We start from the raw sequence: 19,125 nt of genomic DNA, 5'->3' as shown, positions 1-19,125 counted from the left end.
TGTATCACATGTATTTTGCCTACTTATCATAAATGTCCTATAAACATTAGATTTTTGTACAATTCGCTATAAACATAAGTTTCTTGGTTAACCCCTTACTGTTTATGATGTCTTTTTGTGATCTATAGTATAGGGAAAGAATTAGGTCTCAGTGCACTTTAAATGTTTTAGATTTTGCTGTCTGTAGTGGTGACTGAAATTGACAGATAAGATATCGCTATATACTTAAATGTGTTTTTGGGAACTTATTATTAATACATTTTTGAAAGTCTTTTATGTGTGCCTTTTATTCCCTTGCTGTTCTAGGGTAATCTCATATACCCTGGTATTTTTTCTATCTTGACTATATATTTTATATTTACTATAAGGGTGGCACCATTCAAAGCAAATTAGCAATATTACCTACTCTCTCACGCCCCCTAAATTTAGTCTTTACTTTTTTGAGGATAATAATTTGAGGATTCAATTGTCCTTTTCTGGTGAGATTGGAGTAGATTGCTTAAGGAGTTCTTAGTTTTAAAACTCCTATATTCTCCCATTATTTTGTCTGTCTTTGTTCAGCTACCACAACCATGGCGTACACTCTCTCAGATGATTTATGGGAGGCAGAACTTAAAGATTCTCTGGCTAATGATATTAGTGGGGGGAATGATGAGAATGATGAAGAAGTGGTAACAATTTTCAGTGCTTTCAGAAAATATAGATACCTTTTGAGTAGACAATTGAAAATTAAGGCAGAAAATGCTAGTCTGGCAAATTATATTGAAAAGAAAATAATCCCTAGGGGATTAAGATTGTCACTTGATCCAGGTGCCAACACAAGGGAGGATGAGGAGGGAGACTCTTTCATAGAAGAATGGAATGAGAAACTCTCCTCAACCTCCCTTGATCTAATGGAAATGATGATCAAAAGAAATAATAAAAGGTTAGAGAAAGTAAAGGGGGAAGCAGAAACAGCAATGATCAAGGTTAACTCTTTCGAATGTGACCCTAAATTTGAGAAATTGAATGGAGAAACAAGCTCGAATATCTCTAAGTTGAAAACTGATATTAAATCAAGAAAATGTAGGAAACTAAGGAGAGATCAGGATGATTATAAAAATGGTAGGGTTTACACATATAAATCTCAGAAAGGGACTTATGACTCCGGGACTGATATGTCAGACTCAGAATCAGGACCCTCAAAAAACTCCCCAGTAAATACACAAACAGAAGGAGGAGGAAAAACAGAAGGGGAAAAAGGAAGAGACCCTTATGGGGGGCACGGGAAGGAGAAGAGATATCCTACCAGAGAAAAGAGAGGGAGAGGGGATCAGGCTCCACAGAGCAGGGGGAGGTACAGAGGGAGGGGATTACGCAGGGGCTTTTAAGAACCCCAATGGATGAGGAATTACAGATAGTAAACCTTTCCTCTTTTCCTCTAAACCTAGCTCATATCGAACTCCTTAAAAAAGGTATGTCCTTTTGCCCCAATACACCAATTGACAAATTTGAGGTCATAAAAGACCTACATCTTTTTGCAAGAAAGATTGTCCTGTCTGTCATTATGAAATCTAAATCAGATAACAACTACATGTTAGATGCAACTGATCAAGTGGCCCTTAATGATTTAGAGTTACTTCTTGCTGAAAACCAAGCTGTTTTTGATGATGACACACAGAGAGAATCTTTGGTGGATAGAAAGTATGCCTTTAAACCTAAATCAACATATATGCCTTCACTTTCCCTGGTTCCAGCGGTTAATCTATTTGTAAAACAAATGGAGAGAGATATAGAAGATATATCGAGCCAACAAACTTTTGACAACCTAAAACCAAGGGAAAGAATAGCACTAAAAGAATTAAGTATGGCCAAAGGTTTGGTGATGAAGCCTGCCGATAAGGGCGGTAATTTGGTTTTACTTGATGAGCATTTATATGTGAATGAAGTTAAACGGCAGCTGAATAACAAAAAGCAATATGAGAAAATTGGTGGCAACCCTTTGGTCCATATCCAAAATTCCCTTTTTAAACTTTTGAACGATGCAAGAAGCAAAGGGGTAATTACCCAAAATGAGTTCAAATTCCTATATCCTGAGCACCCAGTTATGCCTGTTTTTTATGTATTGCCAAAGCTACATAAAAATATGCAGTGCCCCCCGGGAAGGCCTATAGTCTCGGGAATAGGGAGTGCCACGGAAAAAATTGGGGAGTATGTTGATAAATATCTACGACCCTTTTTGCTAACCTTAACATCATATGTTAAAGATACAGCCGACCTTTTGAGAAAGTTGGATGGAGTAGTAGTAAATGAAAAGACCATTCTGGCATCTCTTGATGTAGAGGGTCTTTACTCCTCCATACCACATAAAATAGGCTTAGCCGCAATAAGGAGGTTCTTAGAAACTAGAGGACCTACATATGCTGAACACACTGAATTTGTCTATTCCCTGTTAGAGTTTGTCTTGAAAAACAATATTTTTTAATTTGACGGACAGATCTTTCGCCAACTGTGCGGGACAGCGATGGGGGCAGTGTGTGCCCCCACATATGCATGTCTACATCTGGGCCTTTGGGAATCAGAGATCTTTGAGTACTATTCAAGGATCTTTGAGGACAAAGTGCTACTATGGATTAGATATGTGGATGATGTTCTTGTCTTGTGGGATGGGACGGCAGAAGAATTCAATGAATTCGTTGCTGCCCTTAACCACAACGACAAGAACATCACCCTGACGTCAGAAACCAATACAGTAGAACTCAACTTTCTAGATGTGACTTTGAAAAAAGAGGGAGTAAGAATAGTGACGGAAAACTACAGGAAAAAGATTGCAACTAACAATATATTACATGCAGGTAGTAGCCATCCGAACCACCTTAAAAAAGGGATTCCGTATGGCCAATTCCTCCGTCTGAGGAGAAACTGCTCCTCTCTTTCCAAGTTTGACATTCATGCAGCCTTAATGAAAGAGAGATTCCTAAAAAGAGGTTATTCCAATAAGTGCCTCAAGAAATCTCTCTGGAAAGCCAGAAATATGTCTAGGGATGACTTACTGTATCGTAATAATTCTAAAAATGAAAATAGCAAAATTAGATTTATCTCTAATTTTAATAATCAATGGGAAAGTCTAAGGTCAGTTTTCAAGAAAAATTGGCACATCTTATCCCTTGATGAAAAAGTGAACAGTGTGATGGGGGATACCCCATTGCTGACAGCTAGAAAAGCACAGAGTTTAAAGGACAAATTGGTGAAGAGCCAATTTTCAAGGGGCCCCTCGGCCTCTGATTGGCTGAGAAAGGACAGAGGTATTAAGGGTAGCTTTCCATGTGGGCACTGTGTATACTGTGCCCACATGGATAGCACTAAACAATTCTCTGTCCAGGATGGAAAGATTTTTGACATAAGATTCTTTTTTAACTGCAAATCGGAAGGGGTGATATATCTTCTGCGGTGCTCCTGTCCGGTGTTTTACGTTGGAAAAACGAAAAGATTGGTAAAGGACCGAGTACAGGAGCACAGGGACGATATTCTTCACTCCAGAGAAACTAATGTTGCCAGGCATTTTTGTAATGTACATAATAAAAATATAGATTCATTGAAGTTTATCATAATAGATAAAGGCATCACAAATGGACGTGGTGGCAATAATGATAGGGTCCTCCTGCAAAAAGAGGCCAAATGGATCTACAGACTGGGAACTAGATTCCCAAAAGGTTTAAACGATAAGCTTGAATTTGTCCACTTTTTGTAAATTTTCATTTTTTAATATAATAAACATCTGTTTGAAGTGTGCGCCAGGATAGAGGGTAATTTCTATCTCTCTTCTATTGTGTATTTGAAAGTATTGGGGGTAACCAGGAATTAGGTTGAACCAAAATTTATTTAGTTATTTCTTTCTAACACAATTTTGAGTTTTGAGAGGCTTTTTTGTATACAGGGTTAAAAGTGATACAGCTTTAAGGTGTTGCAAGGATACTTGGGAAAAAAAACCTGTAAGCAATTAGGTATCTGCATAAAAGAAGATGTCCACTGAGGACTCCACATGCCCTGATGATCCCCTGTAACACATACTGGAGGTGGGGGAGAAACGTGCGTTGGCACTATGTGTTTATGAGAACCCAGGTACCTGCTGAATGTACCGTGGGCCAGGATTTCTAGTGCACCTGTCTAGACCTTTTCCCTGAATCTCATGTTTCTTCAGAGACATTTTGGCTCTATACATGCAGCTGTACATTTCAAGTGAGCTACGAATTCTTCTGGTGTGACTCCGACAGTGGAGTAAGTGGTTTGAGGAGTGTGCTATTGGAGTGCAATGGAAGTTGTGCCTATACGATAGGTGAATATACGATGCAAATTCGATTCAACTGGATCCTCCTGTCTACAGCCACTCACAGTCCCTGGTGACGCTATACCACTCCCACTATTGCTGACGTCACACGCCAAGTAATCATCACAGGTGCTTGCAAGCTGAAGACAAGTGGAAACAACAAAAACAGGAGGACTTAAGCTAAGTATATGCCGTATATGCTGTGTTTTTCAACTGAATTGCTACACTTGCTAGAGACTCTTTATCCAGCAATACTAATTGCGGCACATTTATTTGCCTTAAGAGGAGATTCCCTGGTACATACAAAGAGTAAAAAAAGCGCTTTTTGATACAAAATATAGTTCACCTCTGTTTGGATTGCAGCGATATGTATCACATGTATTTTGCCTACTTATCATAAATGTCCTATAAACATTAGATTTTTGTACAATTCGCTATAAACATAAGTTTCTTGGTTAACCCCTTACTGTTTATGATGTCTTTTTGTGATCTATAGTATAGGGAAAGAATTAGGTCTCAGTGCACTTTAAATGTTTTAGATTTTGCTGTCTGTAGTGGTGACTGAAATTGACAGATAAGATATCGCTATATACTTAAATGTGTTTTTGGGAACTTATTATTAATAAATTTTTGAAAGTCTTTTATGTGTGCCTTTTATTCCCTTGCTGTTCTAGGGTAATCTCATATACCCTGGTATTTTTTCTATCTTGACTATATATTTTATAGTTGTATAGAAGTTGCTCTCCCCCTTATAATAGAGGTAATCTGGAGAAAGGTTCAAAAGCAAAGATTAAATATTTTATATGCTATAAGTTGATGAATTTTGCAGGAGCTCGAGTTGTAGACGTCTTATCTCTTCTATAGCTGGCTCCGCCCCCCAGGGGAAATACATTTTATGTCTACACCTAACACCCTAACATGAACCCCGAGTCTAAACACCCCTAATCTTACACTTATTAACCCCTAATCTGCCGCCCCCGACATAGCCGACACCTACATTATATTATTAACCCCTAATCTGCCGCTGCGGACACCGCCGCCACCTACATTTTACTTATGAACCACTAATCTGCTGCCCCCAACATCGCCGACACCTACATTATATTTATTAACCCCTAATCTTCCGCCCCAAATGTCGTCACAACCTATCTACCCTTATTAACCCCTAATCTGCCGCCCCCAACGTCACCACCACTATAATAAACATATTGACCCCTAAACCGCAGCACTCCCACCTTGCAAACATTAGTTAAATATTATTAAGCCCTAATCTGCCGGCCCTAACATCGCCGCCACCTACCTACATTTATTAACCCCTAACCTGCCGCCCCCAATGTCGCCATCACTATATTAAAGTTATTAACCCTTAAACCTAAGTCTAACCCTAAACCTAACACCCCCTAACTTAATTTTTTTAAAATAAATCAAAATAAATATTACTATCATTAACTAAATTATTCCTATTTAAAACTAAATACTTACCTGTAAAATAAACCCTAAGATAGCTACAATATAACTAATAGTTACATTGTAGCTAGCTTAGGGTTTATTTTTATTTTACAGGCAAGTTTGTATTTATTTTAACTAGGTAGGATAGTTATTAAATAGTTATTAACTATTTAATAACTACCTAGTCAAAATAAAGACAAATTGACCTGTAAAATAAAACCTAACCTAATTTACAATAACATCTAACACTACACTATAATTAAATAAATTAACTAAATTAAATACAATTACCTACATTAAATTAAATAAGCTAAAGTACAAAAAAACAAACACTAAATTACAGAAAATAATAAGCAAATTACAGAAATTTAAACTAATTACACCTGATCTAATAGCCCTATTAAAATAAAAAAAGCCCCCCCCCCAAAAATAAAAAAAACCTAGCCTAGACTAAACTACCAATAGCCCTTAAAAGGGCCATTTGCGGGGCATTGCCCCAAATAAATCAGCTCTTTTACCTGTAAAAAAAATACAAACAACCCCCCCAACAGTAAAACCCACCACCCACACAACCAATCCCCCAAATAAAATACTATCTAAAAAACCTAAGCTCCCCATTGCCCTGAAAAGGGCACTTGAATGGGCATTGCCCTTAAAAGGGCAGTTAGCGCAAAAGAGCTAACTGCCCTTTTGAGGGCATTGCCCATCCAAATGCCCTTTTCAGGGCAATGGGGAGCTTAGGTTTTTTTTGGGGGGGGTTTTATTTGGGGGGTTGGTTGTGTGGGTGGTGGGTTTTACTGTTGGGGGGGGTTGTTTGTATTTTTTTTTACAGGTAAAAGAGCTGATTACTTTGGGGCAATATCCCGTAAAAGGCCCTTTTAAGGGCTATTGGTAGTTTAGTTTAGGCTAGGTTTTTTTTATTTTGGGGGGCTTTTTTTATTTTAATAGGGCTATTAGATTAGGTGTAATTAGTTAAAATATCTGAAATTTGTTTATTATTTTCTGTAATTTAGTGTTTGTTTTTTTGTACTTTAGCTAATTTAATTTAATTTAGCTAATTGTATGTAATTTATTTAATTGTATTTAATTTAGTTAATTTATTTAATTATAGTGTAGTGTTAGTGTAGTGTTAGGTTTTTTTAGTTAGGGTTTTATTTGGGGGGTTGGTTGTGTGGGTGGTGGGTTTTACTGTTGGGGGGGGGTTGTTTGTATTTTTTTTTACAGGTAAAAGAGCTGATTACTTTGGGGCAATATCCCGTAAAAGGCCCTTTTAAGGGCTATTGGTAGTTTAGTTTAGGCTAGGGTTTTTTTATTTTGGGGGGCTTTTTTTTATTTTAATAGGGCTATTAGATTAGGTGTAATTAGTTAAAATATCTGAAATTTGTTTATTATTTTCTGTAATTTAGTGTTTGTTTTTTTGTACTTTAGCTAATTTAATTTAATTTAGCTAATTGTATGTAATTTATTTAATTGTATTTAATTTAGTTAATTTATTTAATTATAGTGTAGTGTTAGGTGTAATTGTAGCTTAGGTTAGGTTTTATTTTACAGGTACTTTTGTATTTATTTTAGCTAGGTAGTTATTAAATAGCTAATAACTATTTAATAACTATTCTACCTAGTTAAAATAAATACAAACTTGCTTGTAACATAAAAATAAACCCTAACGCCTAGATTTAGAGTTCTGCGGCCAAAGGGGTGCGTTAGCTACGCGTGCTTTTTTTCTCCCACACCTTTTAAATACCGCTGTATTTAGAGTTCACAGAATGGCTGGGTTTTCAGTGCGTTAGGCTCCAAAAAGGGAGCGTAGAGCATAATTTAACGCCACTGCAACTCTAGATACCAGCGGTGCTTACGGACGCGGCCAGCTTCAAAAACGTGCTCGTGCACGATATCCCCATAGAAAACAATGGGGCATTTTGAGCTGAAAAAAAACCTAACACCTGCAAAAAAGCAGCGTTCAGCTCTTAACGCAGCCCCATTGTTGTCTATGGGGAAACACTTCCTACGTCTGCACCTAACACTCTAACATGTACCCCGAGTCTAAACACCCCTAACCTTACACTTATTAACCCCTAATCTGCCGCCCCCGCTATCGCTGACACCTGCATATTTTTTTAACCCCTAATCTGCCGCTCCGTAAACCGCCGCTACCTACATTATCTCTGTGTACCCCTAATCTGCTGCCCCTAACACCGCCGACCCCTATATTATATTTATTAACCCCTAATCTGCCCCCCCAAAACGTCGCTGCTACCTACCTACAATTATTAACCCCTAATCTGCTGAGCGGACCGCACTGCTACTATAATAAAGTTATTAACCCCTAATCCGCCTCAATAACCCTATAATAAATAGTAATAACCCCTAATATGCCCTCCCTAACATCGCTGACACCTAACTTCAATTATTAACCCCTAATCTGCCGACCGAATCTCGCCGCTACTGTAAAAAATGGATTAACCCCTAAAGCTAAGTCTAACCCTAACCCTAACACCCCCCTAAGTTAAATATAATTTAAATCTAACGAAATAAATTAACTCTTATTAAATAAATTATTCCTATTTAAAGCTAAATACTTACCTGTAAAATAAACCCTAATATAGCTACAATATAAATTATAATTATATTATAGCTATTTTAGGATTTATATTTATTTTACAGGTAACTTTGTATTTATTTTAAGCAGGTACAATAGCTATTAAATAGTTAAGAACTATTTAATAGCTAAAATAGTTAAAATAATTACAAAATTACCTGTAAAATAAATCCTAACCTAAGTTACAATTAAACCTAACAATACACTATCAATAAATTAATTAAATAAAATACCTACAATTATCTACAATTAAATAAACTAACTAAAGTACAAAAAATAAAAAAGAACTAAGTTACAAAAAATAAAAAAATATTTGCAAACATTAGAAAAATATTACAACAATTTTAAACTAATTACACCTACTCTAAGCCCCCTAATAAAATAACAAAGCCCCCCAAAATAAAAAAAAGCCCTACCCTATTCTAAATTACAAAAGTTCAAAGCTCTTTTACCTTACCAGCCCTTAAAATGGCCCTTTGCGGGGCATGCCCCAAAAAATTCAGCTCTTTTGCCTGTAAAAAAAAACATACAATACCCCCCCAACATTACAACCCACCACCCACATACCCCTAATCTAACCCAAACCCCCCTTAAATAAACCTAACACTAAGCCCCTGAAGATCTTCCTACCTTGTCTTCACCATGCCAGGTATCACCGATCATTCCAGGCTCCGAAATCTTCATCCAAGCCCAAGCGGGGGCTAGACATCCATCATCCGACGGCTGAAGAAGTCCAGAAGAGGCTCCAAAGTCTTCATCCTATCCGGGAAGAAGAGTAGATCCGGACCGGCAACCATCTTCTTCCAAGCGGCATCTTCTATCTTCATCCGATGAGGACCGGCTCCATCTTAAAGACCTCCACCGCGTACCCATCTTCTTCTTCCGACGACTTCCCGACGAATGACGGTTCCTTTAAGGGACGTCATCCAAGATCGCGTCCCTCGAATTCCGATTGGCTGATAGGATTCTATCAGCCAATCGGAATTAAGGTAGGAAAATTCTGATTGGCTGATGGAATCAGCCAATCAGAATCAAGTTCAATCCGATTGGCTGATTCAATCAGCCAATCAGATTGAGCTCGCATTCTATTGGCTGTTCCGATCAGCCAATAGAATGCGAGCTCAATCTGATTGGCTGATCCAATCAGCCAATCGGATTGAACTTGAATCTGATTGGCTGATGGTGAGGGGGGCAGATTAGGGGTTAATAAATATAATATAGGGGTCGGCGGTGTTAGGGGCAGCAGATTAGGGGTTCATAGGGATAATGTAGGTGGCAGCGGCGTGCGGTCGGCAGATTAGGGGTTAAAAATTTTTAATAGAGTGGCGGCGATGTGGGGGGACCTCGGTTTAGGGGTACATAGGTAGTTTATGGGTGTTAGTGTACTTTAGAGCACAGTAGTTAAGAGCTTTATAAACCGGCGTTAGCCCAGAAAGCTCTTAACTACTGACTTTTTTCTGCGGCTGGAGTTTTGACGTTAGATTTCTAACGCTCACTTCAGACACGACTCTAAATACCGGCGTTAGAAAGATCCCATTGAAAAGATAGGATACGCAATTGACGTAAGGGGATCTGCGGTATGGAAAAGTCGCGGCTGGAAAGTGAGCGTTAGACCCTTTCCTGACTGACTCTAAATACCAGCGGTAGCCCAAAACCAGCGTTAGGAGCCTCTAACGCTGGTTTTGACGGCTACCGCCCAACTCTAAATCTAGCCGTTAGATAGCTACAATGTAGCTAGCTTAGGGTTTATTTTACAGGTAAGTATTTAGTTTTAAATAGGAATAATTTAGTTAATGATAGGAATTTTTTGTTAGATTTCTTTTAATTATATTAAAGTTAGGGGGTGTTAGGGTTAGGGTTAGACTTAGATTTAGGGGTTAATAACTTTACTATAGAGGTGGCGACATTGGGGGTGGCAGATTAGGGGTTAATAAATGTAGGTAGGTGGTGGCGATGTTAGGGACAGTAGATTAGGGGTTAATAATATTTAACTAGTGTTTGCGAGGCAGGAGTGTGACGGTTTAGGGGTTAATATATTTATTATAGTGGTGGCGATGTCCGGTTCGGCAGATTAGGGGTTAAAATTTTTCTTTTAGTGTTTGCGATGTGGGATGGCCTCGGTTTAGGGGTTAATAGGTAGTTTATGAGTGTTTGTATACTTTTTAGCACTTTAGTTATGTGTTTTATGCTACGGCTTTGTAGTGTAAAACTCTTAACTACTGACTTTAAAATGGGGTACCAGTCTTGACAGGAGAGGGTCTACCGCTCACTTTTGGCAGACTCGTAATAACGGCGCTATGCAAGTCCCATTGAAAAAAGAGGATACGCAATTTACGTAAGTGGATTTGCGGTATTTCCAAGTCTGGCCAAAAAAGTGAGCGGTAGACCTGTACCTGAAAGACTCATAATACCAGCGGGCGTTAAAAAGCAACGTTAGGACCGGCTAACGCTGCTTTTTAAGCTTACCGCAAAACTCGGAATCTAGGCGCATGTTTATTATATATGTGCCGCCATTCCATTGATTAAAATTACTCATCAACAAGATGTATATTGCCATTAGAAAGGTAGCTAATCAAATATTTTGTTACATATATTTTATAAATGGCATCTGTTTGATTAGTATATTATATTAAACCCTCCCAAATTGACACCAATATTTCCCCTTTAAAAATAACTGTATTCAATTTTCTATCTTATTCAACCATTATATTGATTACTAATATGTAATATGTATATAATGTACCAGATGAATGAAATATTTACTAAATTGTTTATATTTTTCTTTTTTTCCTCCAGGCGATGCTGGTTATTCGTGTTGTGAATTGCTGCTGACCCCGTATAGTAACCCCCAACTCAGGAAACATATAAGGTTTAATGAGTGACATAAGACCACCAGGGGGATAATAGAAATGACATTTGGGTTAATAAAATGGGGTTCAGATGTCTGGACAGATCTGGAGGGGCGATTCAGTATTCTCCAGAGAAAGATGCAAAAATAGTATTAGTTTGCTGCATTTTGCACAATTTTGCTACCAAAAGAGGACGCCCCATAATGATATTCCCATGCCCATGGAGGATTTCCCTGAGGACATTTGTAGGGAACCACCAATTAGATGTTGTATGGCCACAAGGGACATGGTTACAGATCAGTATTGTGAACACAGATTTCTTCTAGTAAATATTTTTTTATGTTGTTGCATTATTTGTTTATTTATGTATTTAATGTTTAATGATTTACTTTCATTTGTTTGAACTTTATATATTTTACAAATTCTAAGGAGACAAATTTATTTGTCTTTATATTATCTAATACATTACACATAACAATCAAAATATATATTCCATTTATCATATATAAAGAAAAACAGACATATGTAATTAATTTTAAAAAATCTGATTCAATTGTATCTAAAGACAAAAAGGTTTAATGTACTAATTATTAAAGACAGAGGTTAACACTCAAAGAAACATGAACCAAATATTACAAACATAGATTTAATTTCAATACAATTGTGTCAAATGTGAAAAAGGTTTTGTGCACTAAGACAGAGGTTAACACTCAAATAAACAATGTACTAAACATTACAAGCATAGCTTTAATTTCTATACAATTGTGTAGAAAGTCAAAAAGGTTTTGTGCACTAATTATCAGATAGAGGTTAACATTCCAATAAACAATGAACTAAACAATACAAACATAGCTTTAATTTCAATGTATTTTTTTTTTTTTTTTTAGTTTACATATTTTAAACTGTTGGCACTCTACAAATACCTGATAATAATAATAATAATAATAATAATAAATAAATCAATTAGAATCTCTAACTCTTAAAGTGAATGTCAATGTAAAGTTATTAGCTAAAGTGAAACAATAGCAGCTAAAAAATGAATGAGAGTTTCATTCATGAAATTGTTAGTTTATACTTATCTTCAGAGCAATTTCACTATAAACGCTACACGGATATTAGCTGAAGCTCCGGTCTCCATTTTCAGTATTTGATTGACAGAGGACTCATCTGCAATCAACTAATCGTTGTTTCCCCCCGGGCAGTGACGTTTGTGCAAAGGGGCTGAACGACCTGGGAAACAACATCAAGTTATATTAAAATAGTAAATGAATAACTCATGTTGTAGCACAATATAAGTAGTAATTATAAAAGATACATAAAAATAATTATTGGCAAGCGCAATGTATTATAATAAACAGAATCTGTTGCAATATATTCCTGTTAAGAAAAAGATATTCTTTCAAACCATAAAAAAATTTTTTATTTAAACTTCAAAAATCAATTGTGTACAGACGTTTTTCACCAGGCAAGATGAAAGGATTATGTCACACTGAACAGAAACAAAGAAGTCTGTTATTTTGCAGCAATACAGGACAGGGAGGTAGATTTAGAAGACCACCAGGACTCAGAGCAGCAAAGCAGGACATGCTTTTTATTTTGTTTATGGTTCTTATGGGTAGAAGCCTAGTACAGCGAGTTATAATGTCTTAATCTGCAGCGTGAGGGCGGCTATCGAAGAGGCAAGCTAGCTGAGTGAGCACAGCCTTATAGTATATTAATACAGTAAAGGGCCACATTGTTAAATTGTGATGGCAGTGGTGGGATTATGGATAAGGTAAAAAGAACCCTGGAATAATCAAATGCAGCACAGCAGGAAACTATAAGGGGACTGCTGGAGCAGGTCACAGAGGACAGGACCGTTCAGTAGGAAGCTAATAAATACCGCTAGAACCCCAGTCCAAACTATTTTTGGTCTATATATACATATATAGATATATAAATAGATGATAGATAGACAGACAGACAGACAGATAGATAGATAGATAGATAGATAGATAGATAGATATTTTTGAGTCCTTCCCAGCCAAACACATTGACATTTTAAATATCCATATGAAACAATGTAAATGTGTTTTTTAAAAAAAATTAATAAATACCTTTGTTCCTCATTTGGAAGAAAATTTTATTTTTATTTTTAAATATATTTTTCTATAGACTTAAATTTACAGTATAGATGTATGTATACTTTTAAAAAAAAATCACATATACATAGAAATATCTATTGAAAGTTAAAAACAAACAAAAAATTGGAATTTAAAGTATTCACAACTACCTTCGGGTATAAATTATTACTAGCAAGATATCAACGGCACTGCATCAATTATTGCCAGGAGCAGATGAATCCCTTATCTATAGAGTATTATAATTATACTCATCTAGGATCTTGGTGCTATGTATCTCTTAGGACTATTTACAAAACGTAGGTGGTATAGACCCCTTAAATAAGGATACATATATACAGCACTCTTAGTCCTTTGAATCAACATAAAGAATTATAATATGATGTGGTATTACAAGTGTGACATAAAAACATAATCTTTATTAAAATACAATTTAAAATGGGAAAAACAAGCTAAAAGCAATCTCTCTCACATTCTGTGCTAGGGATTAATGCTCCTTAAAAGGGAGTGGAAGGGTTATTGAATGAATCTCACTGTATCAGGTGTGTGTGTATACAATCATTGGCTCTACACCTTAGGTGAAATAGATGGAATAAATAAGCTTTGGCTAAATTTAATAGTACTATAGATAAAACAACTGCTAATAATAGTAAAAAAAACACTGCTAAATAGCCTTTGAACCACTAAGATTGAATGTTGCAAAGTGCACGTCTATGTACACCGGAACCAGAAGTGACGTCACTTCCGGTCAGTAGACATATACACATAGCGGTTACATGCCGTAATTGTGGTGGGATTAGCTTTAGTTAGCTATACCCTGTTAATGTTTTATACAGAACTAGTCCTAAAGCCCGTTCACACGGGCCATTTTTTGCAGTACAGTGGTCCCACCCCTGGCGTTCTCTCCCTCCCACTCTCTTTTGCTTTCTCTCTCTCCCCCCTCTCTTTTGCACTCTCTCCCCCTATCTCTCTGTCGCTCACCTCTCTCTCTCTCGCTCCCCTCTCTCTTTCCCCCCTCTCTCTCTCCTCTCTCTCTCCCCTCTCTCTCCCCTCTCTCTATCTCACCCCTCTCTCTCTCTATCTCACCTCTCTCTCTCTCTCTCTCTCCCCTCTATCTCTCTCTCTCCCCCCTCTCTCTCTCTCGCCTCCTCACTCTCTCGCCTCTCTCTTTCTCTCTCCACTCTCTCTGTCTCTCTCCTCTCTCTCTCTCCTCTCTATCTCTCTCTCTCTCCCCCCCCTCTCTCGCCTCTCTCTTTCTCTCTCCCCTCTCTCTGTCTCTCTCCTCTCTCTCTCTCCCCTCTATCTCTCTCTCTCCCCCCCTCTCTCTCTCCCCCCCTCTCTCTCTCCCCTCTCTCTCTCTCCCCTCTCTCTCTCTCACCTCTCTCTCTCTCTCCCTGTCTCTCTCCTCTCTCTCTCTCCCCTCTATCTCTCTCCCCCTTCTCTCTCTCCCCTCTCTCTCTCCCCTCTCTCTCTCTCTCTCCTCTTTCTCCCCCTCTCTCTCCTCTCTCCCCCCTCTGTCTCTCCTCTCTCTCTCTCTTGCCCCTCTATCTCTCCCCCCCCTCTCTCTATCTCTCTCCCCTCTCTCTCCCCCCTCCCCCCTCTCTCTCTCTCCCCCTCTCTCTCCCCTCTCTCTCTCCCCTCTCTCTCTCCTCCTCTCTCTCCCCCCTCTGTCTCTCTCTCTCTCTCTCTCTCTCTCTCCCCTCTGTCTCTCTCACTCCCCTCTCTCTCTCTCTCTCTCTCTCTCTCCCCTCTGTCTCTCTCACTCCCCTCTCTCTCTATCTCCCCCCTCTCTCTTTTTCTGTCCACATCTCCCCTCTTTCTCTCTCCCCTCTCTCTATCTCTCTCCCTCTGTCTCTCTCTCCCTCTCCCCCTCTCTCTCTCTCTCTCTCCCTCTCCCCCCCTCTCTCTCTCTCCCTCTCCCCCCTCTCTCTCTCTCCCCCTCTCTCTCTCCTCTCTCTCTCTGTCTCTCTCTCCCCCCTCTCTCCACATCTCCCCCTCTCCCCACATCTTCCCCCTCTCTCCACATCTCCCTCCTCTCTCCACATCTCCCCCCTCTCTCCACATCTCTCCACATCTCCCCCCTCACTCCACATCTCCCCCCTCACTCCACATCTCCCCCCTCACTCCACATCTCCCCCCTCTCCCCACATATCTCCACATCTCCCCACATCTCTCCACATCTCTCCTCTCTCTGCACATCTCCCCCTCTCTCCACATCTCCCCCCTTTCTCCACATCTCCCCACATCTCTCCCCTCTCTCCACACCTCCCCCCTCTCTCCACATCTCCCCCCTCTCCCCACATCTCTCCACATCTCCGCACATCTCTCCCTTCTCTCCACATCTTCCCCCTCACTCCACATCTCCCCCCCCTCTCCCCACATCTCTCCACCCTCTCTTGAGCTGTTTGAGCTCTCTCCACGGCCCTTCACGGGCCTTCACGCTAGGCTCCGCCCCTTCACGGGCCTTCGCGTTAGGCTCCGCCCCCTTCACGCTCGACCACGCCCACTTCTGCTCGGCGCAGTCGGCAGAACAGTTAGGGACTTAGGCCAGGTGTGTTTGTCCTCGTGCTGTCTCTACTGCGCATGACAGCTTCGAACAAACACACTTGGCCTTTTATAGTATAGGATGACGTTTTGTTTACTATTGACACACATTAGAATCAAGAATGTTTGAGTAATTTTTGGCTATTTTTTTAAATGAGTCGATACCGGAAGTGATTGTGGATGAGAACTTCCAGTGTCACTGGGTCGCACATAGGATATGATGTAATATTGGTGCTTTTTTGAGACAGGAAATGGGAGGTTACTGTGTGGTTGTTCACTTATTTAAGCACGTGTTTGTATGCACTATATGTTCTGAGGAAGGGGAGGTTTAATCCCCAAAACGTCAATAAATTTTGACTCCACGTTTGAAAAAATCCTGGTTTGTCTTTGTCTTTTGGTGAAGCTATATATATATATATGTATATATGTAAAATTGTGTATATATGTAAATCCTCATGTGAATTATATTTCTACTTTAAAGTATAGAAATATGTTTATATTCGTGTTTCGAAATTGCAAAAAGTGTTTAGATATGGTAAGCCTTCCTTCCCTACAATACACAGGTAGTATCCCAAGATCTGTTCTGAATATTGGTCCAGCTTAGATCTTATTGGCTGATTTGAATTTGAAAATTCAAATCAGCCAATATGAATGCAAGGGTATGTCTATATAAAAGGGGTACCTTGCATTCACTATTCAGTGTGTGGCTGGAGACCGCATGAAGAGGACCTCTGTGTTGAAGGTCTGAAGAGCACACCCTGTTGTCCACCGATCTTGCTGCCGCCACCCGGATGATGATAGAAGATGGACCTCCGCTGGGATGAAGATTGACCCACGATGAAGATGGATGAAGCTGGAGCGCCGCTGGGATGAACATGGAGCGCCGCCCATCATCATCAGTGAGTACCAACTTAGGGATTGGAGGGACACTTTAATTTCTAATTAATAAATTAATTTTATATTTTTAATTTTATTCATCACATTTTTAAGCACATCATGTTTCAACATTCACATTGCCAAGCAAGTTACACAATAATCACAAGAATGTTTTCTCCCCTGATCTTTCTTAGCACAATAATGTTATCTCTTATTAATAATCTTATTTTATTATACAGTATCTTCACCTTGCTATGAATTGGGTTATACTTAAGGTGTCGGGGGTTATCTCTGTAAGGGAATATCATCCCAGGAATTTAAATCACAGGCTCAAATTTCAAATAATATATTTTATCATTTGGCTAATGGGATCTGTATTCTAAACATATACGAAAAATAATATGTTTTGTTAAAATAATTACAACTATTTGGCAGAACATTTAATTATAGCACTAAGTTGTTATATTACTCTAACAGCAACTGCTGAGAGTGTAAGGCAGTTTGCTCCATTTTTTACAGCCAAGTTAACTACCAAACGGCCAGATTACGAGTTTTGCGTTACATGCTGTGCAGTGCTAATGAGCAGTTTTTTCTCACCGCTCACTTACCTGCAGTGCTGGTATTACGGGTTTTTACAAACCAGGCGTTAAAAGGCAAGAAGTGAGCGTTGAGCAAAATTGTGCTCCTTACCACACTTCAATACCAGCACTGCTTAAGTCAGCGTTGAGCTGGTCATACGTGCTCATGCACGATTTCCCCATAGACATCAATGGGGAGAGCCGGCTGAGAAAAAGTCTAACACCTGCCAAAAAGCAGCGTAAAACTCAGTAACGCAGCCCGATTGATTCCTATGGGGAAATAAAATTTATGTTTACATCTAACACCCTAACATGAACCCCGAGTCTAAACACCCCTAATCTTACACTTATTAACCCCTAATCTGCCACCCCTGACATCGCCAACAACTACATTATATTTATTAACCCCTAATCTGCCGCCCCAATGTCGCCGCAACCTACCTACACTTATTAACCCCTAATCTGCCGCCCCCAACATTGTTGCCACCTACATTATATTTTTTAACCCCTAATCTACCACTCTGGACATCGTCGCCACTATAATAAACATATTAACCCCTAAACTGCCGCACTCCCGCCTCGCAAACATTAGTTAAATATTATTAACCCCTAATCTGCTGTCCCTAACATCGCCGCCACCTTCCTACATTTATTAACCCTTAATCTGTGGCCCCCAACGTCGCTGCCACTATATTAAATTTATTAACCCCTAAACCTAAGTCTAACCCTCACCCTAACACCCCCTAACTTAAATATAATTACAATAAATCTAAATAAAAATTTATATTATTACCTAAATAATTCCTATTTAAAACTAAATACTTACCTGTAAAATAAACCCTAAGCTAGCTACAATATAACTAATAGTTGTATCTAGCTTAGGGTTTTTTTAATTTTACAGGCAAGTTTGGATTTATTTTAACTAGGTAGAATAGTTATTAAATAGTTAACTATTTAATAACTACCTAGCTAAAATAAATACAAAAGTACCTGTAAAATAAAACCTAACCTAAGTTACACTAACATCTAAAACTACACTACAATTAAATAAATGACCTAAATTAAATACAATTAAATAAAATAAATACAATTAGTACAAAAAAACACCACTGAATTACAGAAAATAATAAACAAATTACAGATCTTTAAACTAATTAAGGATCTAATAGTCCTATCAAAATAAAAAAAGCTCCCCCCCAAAAAACACCCCCCCCCAGCCTAAACTAAACTATCAATAGCCCTTAAAAGGGCCTTTTGCGGGGCATTGCCCCAAAGTAATCAGCTCTTTTACCTGTAAAAAAAAAAATACAAACACCTCCCAACAGTAAAACCCATCACCCACACAACAAACTCCCCAAATGAAAACTTAACTAAAAAAACCTAAGCTCCCCATTGCCCTGAAAACGGCATTTGGATGGGCATTGCACTTAAAAGGGCAGTTAGCTCTTTTGCGGCCCAAAGCCCTAACCTAAAAATAAAACCCACCCAATACACCCTTAAAAAAACCTAACACTAACCAGTGGCGGTTCTAGACAAATTTTACTGGGGGGGGCCAAGGTGGGCAAGTGTTTAATCAGAGGGGCACATTAAAAAACGGAAACAAAATGAGATATATATATATATATATATATATATATGTGTGTATATATATATATATATATATATATATATACATACACACATATACACACACATATACATACCCATCCATACACACATATATATATATACACACATACATACGTACATACAGACACATATATACACACACATATACACATACATACACGCACACACATACACA

Source organism: Bombina bombina, chromosome 3, assembly GCF_027579735.1.
Source record: "Bombina bombina isolate aBomBom1 chromosome 3, aBomBom1.pri, whole genome shotgun sequence".
NCBI classification, from domain to species: Eukaryota; Metazoa; Chordata; class Amphibia; order Anura; family Bombinatoridae; genus Bombina; species Bombina bombina.
The sequence above is the reverse complement of the archived record's forward strand: the minus strand, read 5'-3'. Positions refer to the sequence as shown.